The following is a 14,336-nucleotide window of genomic DNA, read 5'->3' on the forward strand; positions in this document are numbered from 1 at the left end:
GGTCAGTAGGACATGATGAGTGCACTTGTAGAAGTTATGAGCTGATGATGGGTAGAACTCCCACTTATAGAGTTCAGGCCGAAACGCAACTCCTAGACCAGATTGCAAAAGTGGCGCGAATCAGATTTCAGGGGCGTGGACAAGGCTAAGGTGGAGGAGGACCTGGAAGAGGTTGCGAACAACTGATATGCTACAATTGCGGATTGTACGAACCCAATGTGTCCATCATGTCTGTATTGTATCTTGTTTGATGATGAGACGAAGGATTGTCCTACACTGATAGTTAGGATACGCGATAAGGGAGCACTACCACCTCCCCCGACTCAGAACCTACAGATGATGAGGTCTGAGCCACGCGAGGAAGATCCAAATGTGAACATTGTGCTCCGAAGTGGAATCATGACGGGAGATGATAAAGGCAAACAACTCGAAGATAGTACTTGGGTTCACAAGGTTCCAACAAAAGAAGCAGAGTTTGATTTGGATCGCACTAAGGAAACCTTCATGGAAGCTAAGAAGAGCTTCGCTGATGCCTCCACTTTAGAAAGAAAAGATAGACTGGAGCTGAAAATGGACCCATTTATGCTTACGACATTCCTGGAAACATGCATGAAGTTACTATGCGATAGTAAGGCTGTAAAAGGATTGCAGGAACTCATTAACAGATGCGCTGGGACCGTGCTAGGAGAATTGGGCATAGTCCGGAGGATTGGAAAACACAAGATTAGGACACGGAAAGAAATGAGGCTAACTGTGCAGATTGGAGAATATGAGATGGACCAAGTAATTCTCGATTTAGGATTGGACGCGAACGTTCTGCCGAAGCAGACATGGGAGCGCATGGGGAGACCTACACTGCAATGGTCTTCTATCCAGTTGTGAATGGAGAACCAACAAAAGGTAATACCTATGGGGAGATTGCAGGGAATCACCGTGGATATTGAGGGAGCGAGCATGCTAGCAGACTTGAAGTGATAGAGATTGTTGACGATAGTAATCCCCACCCCACGCTCTTAGGAATTGATTGGGCCACTGACATGAACAAGGTGATTAATATGAAGAAGCGCAAGATGATTTTTGAGAAGAAGTCTTTGCGCATAGTTATACCCTTAGACCCTGCTAAGGGATCGCGCCGCACCGAGCCGGTGCGCGACTATGATTTGGAATACATCTACAAGATAACTGCGTAAGAGCAAGACTAGGTAAATCCCATTGTGGACGAACGGATCTCATGGGAGTGCAAAAGCCCCTGTTCTTCGGATTCAGATGAGGAGATAGAATGATGGTAGAACCGGTTACACAAGGTAACCATGCTTGATTGTAACATGATGACAAGGTCACTACGCTGTGTATCGACAGAAGTAAGGGATTTGCCTACTTATGATGGGTTAAGTGAGGTAGATACTTTCCTAGATAGGTTTGAAAGGGAGGTGCCGGAAAAGCAACGTTTCTAGACCTTGAATTGGGTACTGCGCACTACGCCCGCAAGGTGGTGGGGTACGTATAGAGGAAGCTTTGAACACTGGCGTGCATGTAGGAAAATGCAGCGCTCACGGTTTGGGAAACCTATAGTGCGATTGACAGATAAATACAATGGATGGGATGGTCCATGCGCGCATCTGTCCAGGTGGGTACAGGCATATGGTAAACAACCTGCATGGATAGACATGAACTACGCGTTGGGGAATACGATCAATAAGCATGTGTTGGGGGGTGCATATGTAGATGGCTTTTATTGTTCCAAGAATATGGTTTTGAAGTTGTTGTGAAACCTGGATGATTGAACGCAGGACCGGATCACCTGTTGTGCATTGAGACAGGAGAGGAACCTACTAGTATGGAGGAAGGATTACCTGACGCACAGCTCTTTGCTGTGTGCGTAGCGAATGGACATTTTGAAGATATAATCCACTTTCTTACGACTGGAACTGCGCCGAAAAAGTACTCCGTCCAGCAGAAGAAGGAACTAGCGGTGCGCGTGGCATATTTCTATGTCATTGTGGGGCACTTATATAAGATGGGCAATGATGAGATACTGCGAAGGTATGTGCCTGAATTTGAAAGAAGCCATATCCTCGCGGATGCGCATGTGGGCACTGTGGGAGGACATTATGCAGGGAGAGCGATCGCGCAGAAGATTCTCCGCGCAGGGTTGTGGTGGCTGACCCTTCATCACGATTCAAAAGCACATTGCAAGGCCTGTGATGTATGTCAAAGAATACGTAAACCATCGTGGAGGGACAAGATGCCTTTGAATCCGCAAATGACGCTGCAGCCCTTTGAAAGTGGGCGATCGACTTTGTAGGACCTATCAAACCTCAAGGAAAAAAGGGCGCGAGATATATTATCACTGTGACAGAGTACCTGACTTGTTGGGCAGAAGCGCAGCCGGTAAAAGATTTCACGATCACCACAGCTGCGAAGTTTGTGTTTGAACACATATTGACATGATTTGGATGTTCAAAGATCTTGATGAGCGACTGTGGTACACATTTCCTGAACGAGATGATCAATGCGCTGACAGAAGAGTTTCAGGTGTATCATTAGAAAAGCACACCATATCACCCACAAGCCAACAGGACAGTAGAAGCATTTAACAAAGTAGTGGAGACTGTGCTAACCAAAGTATGCAACACGCATCGAAGTGATTGGGACCTACCTGTACCTGCAGTATTATGGGCTTATAGGACGACATACAAGAAACTAACGGGGTAGACACCTTTTCTGCTGGTCTATGGAGTGGAAGCCGTAATGCCGATGGGATACATTGTGCCTAGTCTGTGCATAGTAGCGCTCACAGGTATGACGGACCGCGAAGCTCTGGAGGAAAGACTCCCACAGTTGGAGGAACTCGAGGAAGAACGATTTCTGGCTGGATCTCACCGACATGTACAAAAGCAATACGAAAAGGCTTGGCACGATCAACATATTAAGTTGAGCACCTTCAAGGTGAATGATTTGGTGTTACTGTATGATAGTAAGTTTGATAAATTCCCGGGAAAATTTAGAATACATTGGCTGTGACTATATGTTATTAAGGAAGTCATATATGGAGGCGCGGTGCAGTTGGTAAAGTTAAATGGAGAACCTTTCCCAGGAAGAGTGAATGGCAGTTGGTTGAAGCCATACACGGGTGGCCTAGCTATTTGACTAGCCCACCGAAGCACAGTCTTAGCACTCCACGTAGCTGAAAGGAGGCGCAGGACTATAAATAGATGCAGGGAATGCAGGAGTAGATACAGGGAAACATTTCAGCTACAACGGTCTTTGAACAACACGTGTAAGAGATACAGTAGGTAGCTGCTTAGTGCGTTGCTGATCTTGCAGCAGTTCAGACAGGAGTTGGGATGTCTCCGCGCGAAGATCTCCGCACCGATAGAGTGAATCGAGGTTGAGTCATGATATTTGTGTTGGGGCCTTGTTGGGCGCGGGATCTCCCAAGGCAAGTTTTGGGGCTTAAAGCCCAAATTTTGAATAAATCTGATGTAAAGACTCCGTGTTTTGTGGGCACGGAGCACGAAGTAAATGAGTCATAGGGTTGTCCACCTTCATTTTTGTAATGTAATGTCAGCTTTAAAGATCTACCCATGGTCTGAGGACCATGGGATTGTATAAAAATAGAGCGACGCTCTAAGTTGTAAATGACCGAAGTAAGAGAAGTGGAAGTAATAGATGGGGAATTGAGTCTTATCTAAGTGTAGAGTCGGGTCTTTGGGTTGTAGAGTAGGAGAAGGCTCTGCAGCTGAGTGCGCAAAGGCCTACTAGTCCGCAGGTGAGTGCGCGGACCCCTACAGCTGAGTGCGCAGGGCGAGTCGAGTCTATAACCTTTGGAGAAGTAATAAAGATAAGTTTTACATCATTTCTGTGTATATTTTTCTTGTTTTTTGCATTGAATGTATTGGATATAAATTGCATTTCTATTATTTATATGTTGCGCGAACTTATATGAATGTGTTGATAAAGTGAATATAAGATAAAGTATCTATTTACGCGAAGATAACTAATTGTTATAAGAAGATAAGTAAGATCCGCGGTATAACTTGGGGAAGTAGTGCAGATTGCTACTAGGGCAGTGAAAAATCACCTCAGCCCTTGGTGAGGGCTGCGCGAAGGTGATTATAAGAGATTGCGAAGGCCTCGCAGGTCAGGATAGTGCGCGAAGCGACTTACGCAAATGTATTCACAGTTGGACTAAACCGACCCCTCAGACATCTCAAGGGTGTGAAAACTTGGTTCCAACATCCCCCCACACTGCTTCGGGTGAGACCTTAGTCTGCGCTCCGCGGGCTGTTGCCGAAAGGGCCAATAGTACAGGGATTTGTTTGGCTAATTAACTTCGAATCTGGGTCAGGCTGCCTTAAGCCAACAACAGGTTGTTGGACTTGGATAGGAAATACCTTGAACATGTATTTGCTGAATAGGATGTCCAACAGGTTGAACATGTTAATAAATTGGCACTTGATAATATGAAGGATTCCAGATTGTGTTCATCCTGAGATACAGAGTACCAACAATGGGTTGAGATACGACAGGTTGACCTAAACCGAATTGAGCTATCTAACCATAACCTAGATGATTTCCGGTAGGAGATTTCCATCCAACTGTAGGGTAAGATCCAAGTAAAGGTTTTCCTCCAAGAGAAGGATACGATGGTTTCCCCCCAGGGGGGTAATAACCACCTATTGGGTTAACTTGAGGATTACCTACATTTCCAGAAATCATATTTATGTATTGATTAGATGTCAAGCCTTGGACAATAGAATTGGTTAAACCAATGGACATAGTTGAAGGTTAATTTAAAGATTAAGCTCCTGAATAAGTCCCTGTAAGACACTGATATCCAGGAGGGACTGATGGGCCACCATATAAAAGTGATTATGGAGAAGTAAAAAACATAGAAGTATCTGATGACATTTCCCCAGAAGTTATTCTAGACATATCAAAGCCTGGTCCAGTGGAATAAGGAGTAGTGTACCATGGAATGCCTTGACCTAAAAAGTTCAAGGGCGTAAAATACCAAGGGTTAGGTTGAAAAGCAGAAAAGAGAAGTTCCATAGTATCTGTCTGATCACTGATAGAAACTGGTGTATCTGGCGATTCTTCCTCTTCGTCAGATGTAAGTTCTTCGATACTAATAAGACCAAGAGGTAGATTATTGATAATAAGAAGTTTTACTCGCGGTGAATGTGGAGTATGAGCTAAAGCAGATGAAGGTGATTCAGGTTTCGAAACATTAGACTTAGGTTCTTTGATATCTGTTTTGGTTAATTGTGAATACGAACTCTCTCCAATATCTGACTCTATTTGAATAAGTTCAGTAATTATTAGATCAATTACTTATGAGTGTGATTCTAGTGTAAGAGGTTGATCAAATTTAGATTTTGTTACTTTAGGTCCTAGAATAGTAGATGTTTCTGGTTGATTTACTTCAGTTCCTGTTACATCAAAAGTTTCAAGTTCATCTGTAGTCCCATATCCTTTTGACTTTGATTTTTCAATTTTGATCTTTTCTAGCTGACTTGGCGTATATTCAGGGGGTTGGCCTAACATTCTATGTGATTGTCTCGATAATTTAGTGACAATGCTTTTTTTTTGTTTTAAATTAATAATTCACACAATATCAAAATCACACATAAAGCCCCTAAAAAGTAAAAAAACAAACAATGTAACACACGCTAATAAATCTAGTGATTCAAACCATACAAACTGACTTGCCACAGAGATCAATAATTACTAGTTGGTGATGAATTCCAACGTCGCAGAGATCAAAGTGAAAAGTTTTATAGATATGAGCGGTTGGAACCAGTTACAATGACAACCTACTTAATGAAACGATATGGGGCAAGTGACTCTGCTTATGCCATCTCGAGCAAAGATTACCCTTTTAAAAGTCCAAGTGAGTCTAGCCAACATTTGTTTCAGGTACAAAAAGACCTTCCCTCTACCGTCATCTTAGGTAAAAGCCCTAGGATTATGGTCACTAAGTTTACCAACTAAAATAATTCTACCTGGGGTGACATTAATAAATTAGAGGTACACGCAAGGATAGAGTAACAAAGCTCAATCCCTTTGAAAGCTCCTCAACATGGTTAATTGGTGGTTTACTTTCAAGTGACCCCAAGTACCTTTACTCACCGTTGTAATACATGAAAATCACTCTATCATAGCCAATGAAGTGGGTACGACCACTTCACCAAATTTGACATGATCTCGTGCTTAACTCATGTATAAGAAGAGCTTCACAAAGGAAAAATGAACTAATTGGATTTCCCTCCCAATCGTATGATACTATTGTTTGTCTGTAGCTTTGGAAAGTTTACTCACTTCCCTATTCCAAAGTCCTACACTTAAACTACTATAGGTGATAAGAGCCCTAAAAAATGTAAAATTCTAATTGATTTTAATTAACGTTCTGTTATTAACCTGTTATTTACTTAATAGGTAATGAGAGTGAAACTTGTGATATTATGACTTGAATCGAAATTCTAATGCAATCGAACATGCAATTTGTAATCCATTGTTCAATGAAATCCTAATTAAGGGAAAGTAAGAGTTTCTTTTATTTCCTTCAAATAAAATTCAAAACTCACAACTTCACCAAAATTCTTTTCATAAGACAACCAATTTCACTTTGATGTAATCCAGATGCAGAAATAAACTAAGATTTCAAATTTGCCTAAGAGATTAAACAGACCCAAAATGTTTTTTTATCATTTATCACTCAAAATTTTGAAACACATAGAAATCAATCAAGAGTTGGAAAAATGAAAATTTCCTAATGAATGCTTTAACTTAATGATGTTAGAATGTAGTTATGAAATATTTCAAAACTGAAAAGAAATGATTTCCTTTTTATCATTTACCAATGAAAACAATTCTTCACAAAACATAACAATTTCTGAGAAACCCTAATTTGCAATTAAATAAAGAATTTCATCAAAAATAAGAAATATTGATAATGGATCTGATGCATTTGACTAAAAAATTCAAGAACACAGTGATCTTGAGGACAACCTATCTCTTTTTAATCAATCAGCAAACACGCAAGACAAAAACCTAATCAATTTTGCAAAAGGGATTGATTCCCAAAAAGGATTCACCAAAGCACTCAAACAAGTTCAGGAAAGGTATTGGACAACAAAAAAGAATATGATGACACTTTTAGAAACCAAAATTTAGACTTTGGCTAAGAGAAAACCTATTTTTTAAAAAATTTTCTAGAAATTGCGTAGGCAAGTAGTATAGTTCAGTGCACATGCGCCTAGTTGCGGGGCAAACAACTGCGCATATATGTGCTCTGTGGGTGAATAGAAACCGTGCAGATCTAGGAAGTCAAAGAAAAAATAAAAAATAAACCAATTAATCGAGAAGATCTGAAAGATCATAAATCTACCAAGACTCAGGTCCAACTAAACAAAAAAGATCAGAACTAAAAACCAAGGAAAGAGAAGAGGACAATAACATTCCCCAGTGGAGCCACCAATTTGTTATGGCGGATAGATCCCTCTTGATGACAAAAGAAATCTCCCTAGATCCTAAAGGAAACTAGAAACAAATAGACAATTGAATAACTCTTTCCCTAAGCTTATTTCCTTCGAATTGTAAATAAAAGAGTAGGAGAATAATCCCCTTACCTATTTGTGAAATGCTTGATGAAGATCCCCGCTCTGTCTCAATGGAGATTCCCAATGCTAAAAAATACCTACAATCACAGGCATAAGAGAGATCAAAGGCATATGCAATCATAACAATTCAAATAAGCTTAATCTAATGATCAAGAAGATTAGAAATAGAGATTATCTTAATGAATATCAAAAGAAGCATCAATCATTCATCATTTCAATAAGACAATACAATGAGAAAAATGATTCATTTGTATTAATTCAAGGATAAAGAAGAGCCTTACAACCTCTACCTTGATGTCATGAGGTTCGTTCCAAATGCCTCTAAACCTCTTCTTAGCTGATAAGCATTTCAGTGTAAATCCAACAACATAAGTGTATCTTTTCTTAACACCCTAATCCCTCTATCCTCTAGTCAATTTATAGGCTAAGAGGAAGAATTTTCAGATCCAAAAGAGAAGGATAAGATCCTCTAATTTGGGGATTAGGGTTCCTTGAAGAGAGGGAATTAACTCCATGATCATAAGAAGTCTTTGAAGAGGTGTTCTATGGTAGCAAGTCATCTCAAGAAAGGTATCGAGGCATTATGAAATTTCCTATTATCCATCTAGAATAGTATGATCAAGACTTCTACAAAGGACGAAGGGTTATTCTCAACACTTATAGGAACATTTGAAGATGAGAATATTTTTGTAATCGATAGTGGAGAATCAAGACACATGACAGGTGAGCACAAGCAACTAAAGACCTTATCAAGAGGAAAATATTCCTACTCCATTGAACTTGGTGACAAGAAGAGCTATTCTGTAAGAGGAATTGGATCAACCTCGCCGGAGCTAGAGAATGGAGGAAATATTCATCTCAACAACATCCTATTTATTCTAGGTTTTCAAAATAATCTACTTTCTATTTCATGTTTAGAATATAAAGGAGATATAGTTTCTTTTATAGATGCAAAGGTTGTAGTATGGGATAAAATATCTAGCATTGAAAATTCAAAGATCATTGGGATTCGAGAAGGAAGACTCTACATACTATTGACTCCTCTCTCTCAAGCTTTGGTTCACATTGAAGTAAATCCATGTGAAATTTGGCATAAAAGGTTTGGTCACTTTCACTTTAAAATATTACCAACTCTAAATTCAATGGTGAATGACATCCATGAACTCAAGGAGGATCAAGGAGGAGTATGCAAGGGATGTGTATTAGGTAAAAATGTCAAGAGACCATTTGGAAGCAGTACTTCAAGGTGAAAAAAAGTCCTAGATCTCATTCATTCTAATGTCTGTGGTCATATGTCTACAAAGTATCTTGGAGGTCATCTATATTATGTAACATTCATTGATTAACACTCAAGGAAAACATGGATCTATTTGATGAAGTCCAAGGATGAAGTATTCAACAAATTTCAAGAACTCAAAATTGAAGTAGAGAATCTTATAAAATGGAGGATAAAGATACTAAGATCCGAAAATGGAGGAGAATACACCTCAAAGGAACTCATAGCTTTCTGTAAGGAGGTTGGGATTATGAGGGAGTTGATAGTCCCATATAATCCTGAACAAAATGGAGTTGTTGAATGAAAGAATCGATCAAGTGAAGAAATTGTTAGAGCCATGTTACATGATCAAGACTTGCCAAAATTTTTGTGGGGTGAAGCAACAAAGGTTGTTGTGTATATTCAAAATAGAAGCCCTCACAGATCACTAGAAAACATGACTCTTGAGGAATAATTCACTGGGAGGAAACCAAGCATGGACCATCTCCAAATATTTGGCTTTGCTATTTATATCCACATTCAAAAGGATAAGAGAAAGAAGTTGGATCCTACAAGCATGAAGGGAATATTTGTTGGCTATAGTAATACTTCAAATAAATATAGGTTCTACATAAAGGAAGGACATTGAATTGAAGTAAGCCGAGATGTGACCTTTGATGAAAGTATTTCATTCAAGAAATCAAAGGGTCTCCCGATTGACTATGATAATGAAGAACTTCCAATTTTTGAAGAAGAGTGCATAAGGGAGGAAGAAGATTCAAATAATGAAGAGGTAGGTGCCAGTGAACCTATGCAACAAGTCATTGTCCTTGAGAGTATAAAGAGACCTAATTGGTTAAAGTATACTCTCCTAGATGCCGAGGAACATGGAGCTGCCAAAGGCACATTCAAGGAAAGTAAGAAGCCCAAAATATATTCAAGATATGCAACCTATATGAAGAATTTAATAGAAGCAAAACCATCCATCTTTGAAGAGGTTGTCAAACATCAAGAATGGAAAGATGCCATGAATTAATAATATCAATTAATTATGAAAAATGGAGTTTGGGAGATCGTATCTAGGCCCGAAGACAAATATGTGGTAACTTCCATATGTATCTACAAGATTAAACATGCAACATATGGAAGTATTGATAAATATAAGCAAGATTTGTGGTTACGGGTTTCTCTCAACATGAAGGCATCAATTATGAAGAGACATTTGCACCTAGAACAATATATACAACTATACATTCATTGGTCTCTTTGGCAGCATCAATGGGATTGAACATCCATCAAATGGATGTCAAGATAACATTCCTGAATGGAACTATTGATGAAGCTAGCTTGAGGTACAAGGCTATCTTTGATGATGAAGCAGTAGTAGTAGCTTGGTGGTGGGAAGATTTGGAATGTTAAATCTTCAATGAAATCCATGATTTTTATGTGGTTTGCCCTAACAAATAATGTTTTGATGTGAGAGGTTCTACAAAATAGGGCAAGGTAGGGTCTTGGAATTTGTACTCTATGCAAATGTGAAGGGGAAACTATGAACCATGTGCTGGTGTTCATTTGTATTTTTTCTCAAGAGGTATGTGGTGTTATTCTCCCCTTATTTGAGGATAGGGTACTTGGTAGGAGGCTTCCTTGTTGGACCATTTGATGATAGAGCACTCAAATAACATAGATCATTGCCCCTGATTACCTCTAGAGCCATTTGGATAGGAAAGAAGGAATACCAATTTTCTACACAAGTAGATCCCTCATTTTCAGGTACATCATCAAATAAAATACCTAGGGTTAGGCTTGTTGGGTCAATATAATTTGAACCCAACTGCAAATTTGATGCCCAAAACTTCACAACTAGTTTTGGGGGTTCCCTGGCAATAGAAAAGCAGAAAATTAGGAGGTTTGAAACTTTGAGGCCATGCCCATCATATAAACCTTTTTGTATCACAACAAGCTTGACAATGGGAAATCCTTTGGTGTTCATGATGGCGCAACCTTGCAACTTCCCAGGTGTGCATGTTGTTCACAATTCATGCTATGATTTATTTATTTATGTATTTGTTTTTGGTTGAAATTGCTACATGTATAGATAGCCTATGTGACATCCTTGATAATATTTCCATTTGAAGACCAAGTGAAGAAAACACTGATCATAGTTGAATATAATTTAACTTGGAGGTGTTTAGAAGATTCATTTGTGAATTGAGTTGCTGCAAATAAGCTTCTTATCTTCATTTAATGAACTATGTCAAATACCTTGGTTTTATTTATAGTTTTGTTGAGTTAATGGTTAGTGAATGGCTTGATAAATACTTTGTTCTTGATCTGGATTCCCCTTAGATGCTAGCAAATAGTAATTGTAGACCTCAATAATACAATTAATGCTCCTGCCAAACCATGCCTCAGCTACCGAGGGTACTAAATTTATTGTGATTTCTTTATCTAGTTTGTAAATTACTCTGTGCAGAGGGAAAGCAAAGCTTCATAGATCCTCCTCTGAGTGACCTCGATACTGAAATGAATGTGATAATTGAGAAATAAAATAAGTCACAATTCAATGGCTTGGAACTTATTTCTTCTGAAAATTTTACATCCTGGGAGGTTATGGAAGCTGTTGGATCATGTATAACAAACAAGTATTCATAAGGACTCCCTGGTAAGAGGTAAGTGCCTGAAGATATAACTTGGAATGTGAAGAATAGCACCATCATTATTGTGATTGTGTCTGAGCTGCTTGGCAGTTTCTTCTTGTCACTTGGTATTGTGAAACATAATGGGAGTTTGCCAAACTGGGATTGTGAAACATATGAGTAACTGCTTCTATACCTTGGTGAAATTTCATTTGCATATACATATATTCCAACTAATCTCTCCTTGAATTTGAAGGATGTAAAAGCTTTTGTGAATGGTGGGCATGGTGTATTGGGATGTTTTCATTAACTCAGGTTCTGAACATCATGATTGAGTGTCAGGTTATAGGTAAAAACTTGGCATGTTTTGAATTAGTAATAATTTCTTTATCAATGCAAAATTTTCATCTGCATATTGTAGAAATTCCCATTATAGATCAAAAGATTATGCAATATACTAAAAAAAAATACAAGATCTACTTCTGCAACACTTTGCGGAAGCTTAATCGAATTGAACAAGATCAAGAGAACACATATAACTGAGAATGAGAAATCGATCACACATAACACAGAGGAAATAACCCGGGGAAAGCCTCAGCCTAAAACCCCAACTCTGTATTATCATACAAGTGGAAATATAGTCTGGATTACAAAAAGAATCATCTCACAAGCTATCCTGCTCTTTCTACAATCCCTTTGCTGCTCATAGACAGTGAAAGGCCTCTCTCAAACCTTCTCCTCTACCCTCCACGCCTTCTATTTCTTTGCACAATTTTCCTTGGGGTCTAGTGCAGCCACTTGTGTGAATTGGCCTCTTCACACACTCACTAACCTCTGAACCAACTGCGCAATCCTGAAGGAGATAAATCATTCTCCATGGATGAGCTTCCTTTATAGGAAAAATCCATCCAACTGATAGTACACTGTCCCTCCTCTGATCTCAACTGGGTCTCTGTCTGAACTGACATGAATGAGTTATTCATGAGAGAATATTGAGTTATCTGAAGTGCAGCAGTTATATGCAAGCTTGCATTAACTAACTAAACTCACATTAATTTAAAAAACTATTTAAATCAATCTAACTAGACTTGAATCAGTTAACTGAGCCAACTAATTACAAATCAAATTAGAACTAATCCTTATCTCTTTAACTGATGGATAAATTCCTCAATTAATGGAGAAACTATTGCATGTCCTCACATAGACTTCATGTTTGATTTTTCACAACTAATTAACTCATGGTGAATTAATTAATTTATTTTCAAACAACTATTAATTTCAAATTCGAATTTTACTTCCTATTTTAGTCCAGGGACTGACTAAAATTGGAATCCCTCCCGAACTGCTAAAAATAGCAATGCTATTTTTACCACTTCCATTTTTCATTCCCTGTTGCTCAATCCAGCACTGGTATGCAAACTGCTATTTATAGCAGTGCTATTTTTAGCATTTCTTGTTGCCATTTTCAACACTCCCTTTCAACAAGAAAGACATTCAACTTGAACCTGATTCTGTACTTTTGGAATGTTCTGCATGCAACACTTCTCCCAAGTGTGGTTGCTCTAGCAACTTTAGAAACAAAAAAACTCCCAACTGACCTCTATGTTGGGTTAGAAACATACTCTGATGCTGAAGCTCTACCTACTGTTGACAAGTGCTCCCTCTCTGACCACTGAGTTGCTACAACACTCCATGCATCTCACACCATTGCACACCTCTATGTGCCATCCTACACTGGTGCAACACTCCTGTGCCTCTCGCATTGTTGCAGCATGCTAGCTCTACATAGTCCTGGGACTCATGCACTATAGCTCTCTTTGCCGCTCCATCCGCATATGTCTCTACCCACTTAGCTAGTCTCGCTACTCCTCGTCGGGGCTCTTGTAGCAAAGTAGAATCAAGGAGGTTTGGTACCTCAAGGATCCTGCCCCTATTCCAGCCTTCTTGGGACGATCACTCCACATCGCCCCACCTCCTACTTGGAGGTATGGATGCATGTGATCCCTCTGTCCACCTGGCTCGAAATTTCACCCTACTGGAGGTCTCTGCATGAGTGGACGCCTCCACTCTGTCTCCTCTCAGCTTCTCTAGTTGTGGCTGCTCCACAACATCCTGATGTTGCTTCACCAATCGTGGCTCCTCCAAAATCGTGTCAGACTTCTTCTGGCGCTGCATGTTGAGAGGTAATGTACTCTCCCTCTCAACCACCAAGTGTCCATTAGTTTCCTTACTCCTCAAGGCTTTGCATGCATCTTGAACCTCAAGAGCATACAGGTTCTTGACCTGTGAATCGATCTGCTTCACCTGTCTAGTGATGATGTGTTTAAGGAAAACCTTTCCCTTACTGAAGACTACATCATAGCCTCTGTCTTCCAGCATCGCGATTGACACCAAATTTCTCTTCAATCCTAGTACATACTTGACATCGGTCAAGGTAATGCGAGCTCCATGCTCCCTCTGGAAAATAACTGTGCCTACACCTGAGACACTATACTTTTCATCATTAAAGATCGCTATGAGTATCTCGAGATCTTTCTCCTCCAAAGTACTAAACAAACTCTTGTCGCCAGTCATGTGGAAAGAAGCTCCACTGTCAAGAAACCAACCACTTCTCACCATAGATGAAACCATGCAAACAGTGTGAAATCCAACTTGAACTGTGAGGCTAGTGCCTCACCTGCTGATCCTTCCACAGATCCCTTCTTGGATTTCTTTAGTGGACAATTTGTAGCAAAATGGCCCACCTCATGACAACAAAAGCATCGCACTTTCGATTTGTCAAACTTCTTCCCACCATGGGAAGAACTGGATTGGGAA

Source organism: Pinus tabuliformis, chromosome 5_1, assembly GCF_031772625.1.
Source record: "Pinus tabuliformis cultivar Carrire ecotype Pingquan chromosome 5_1, CPIR1, whole genome shotgun sequence".
Taxonomy (NCBI): Eukaryota; Viridiplantae; Streptophyta; class Pinopsida; order Pinales; family Pinaceae; genus Pinus; species Pinus tabuliformis.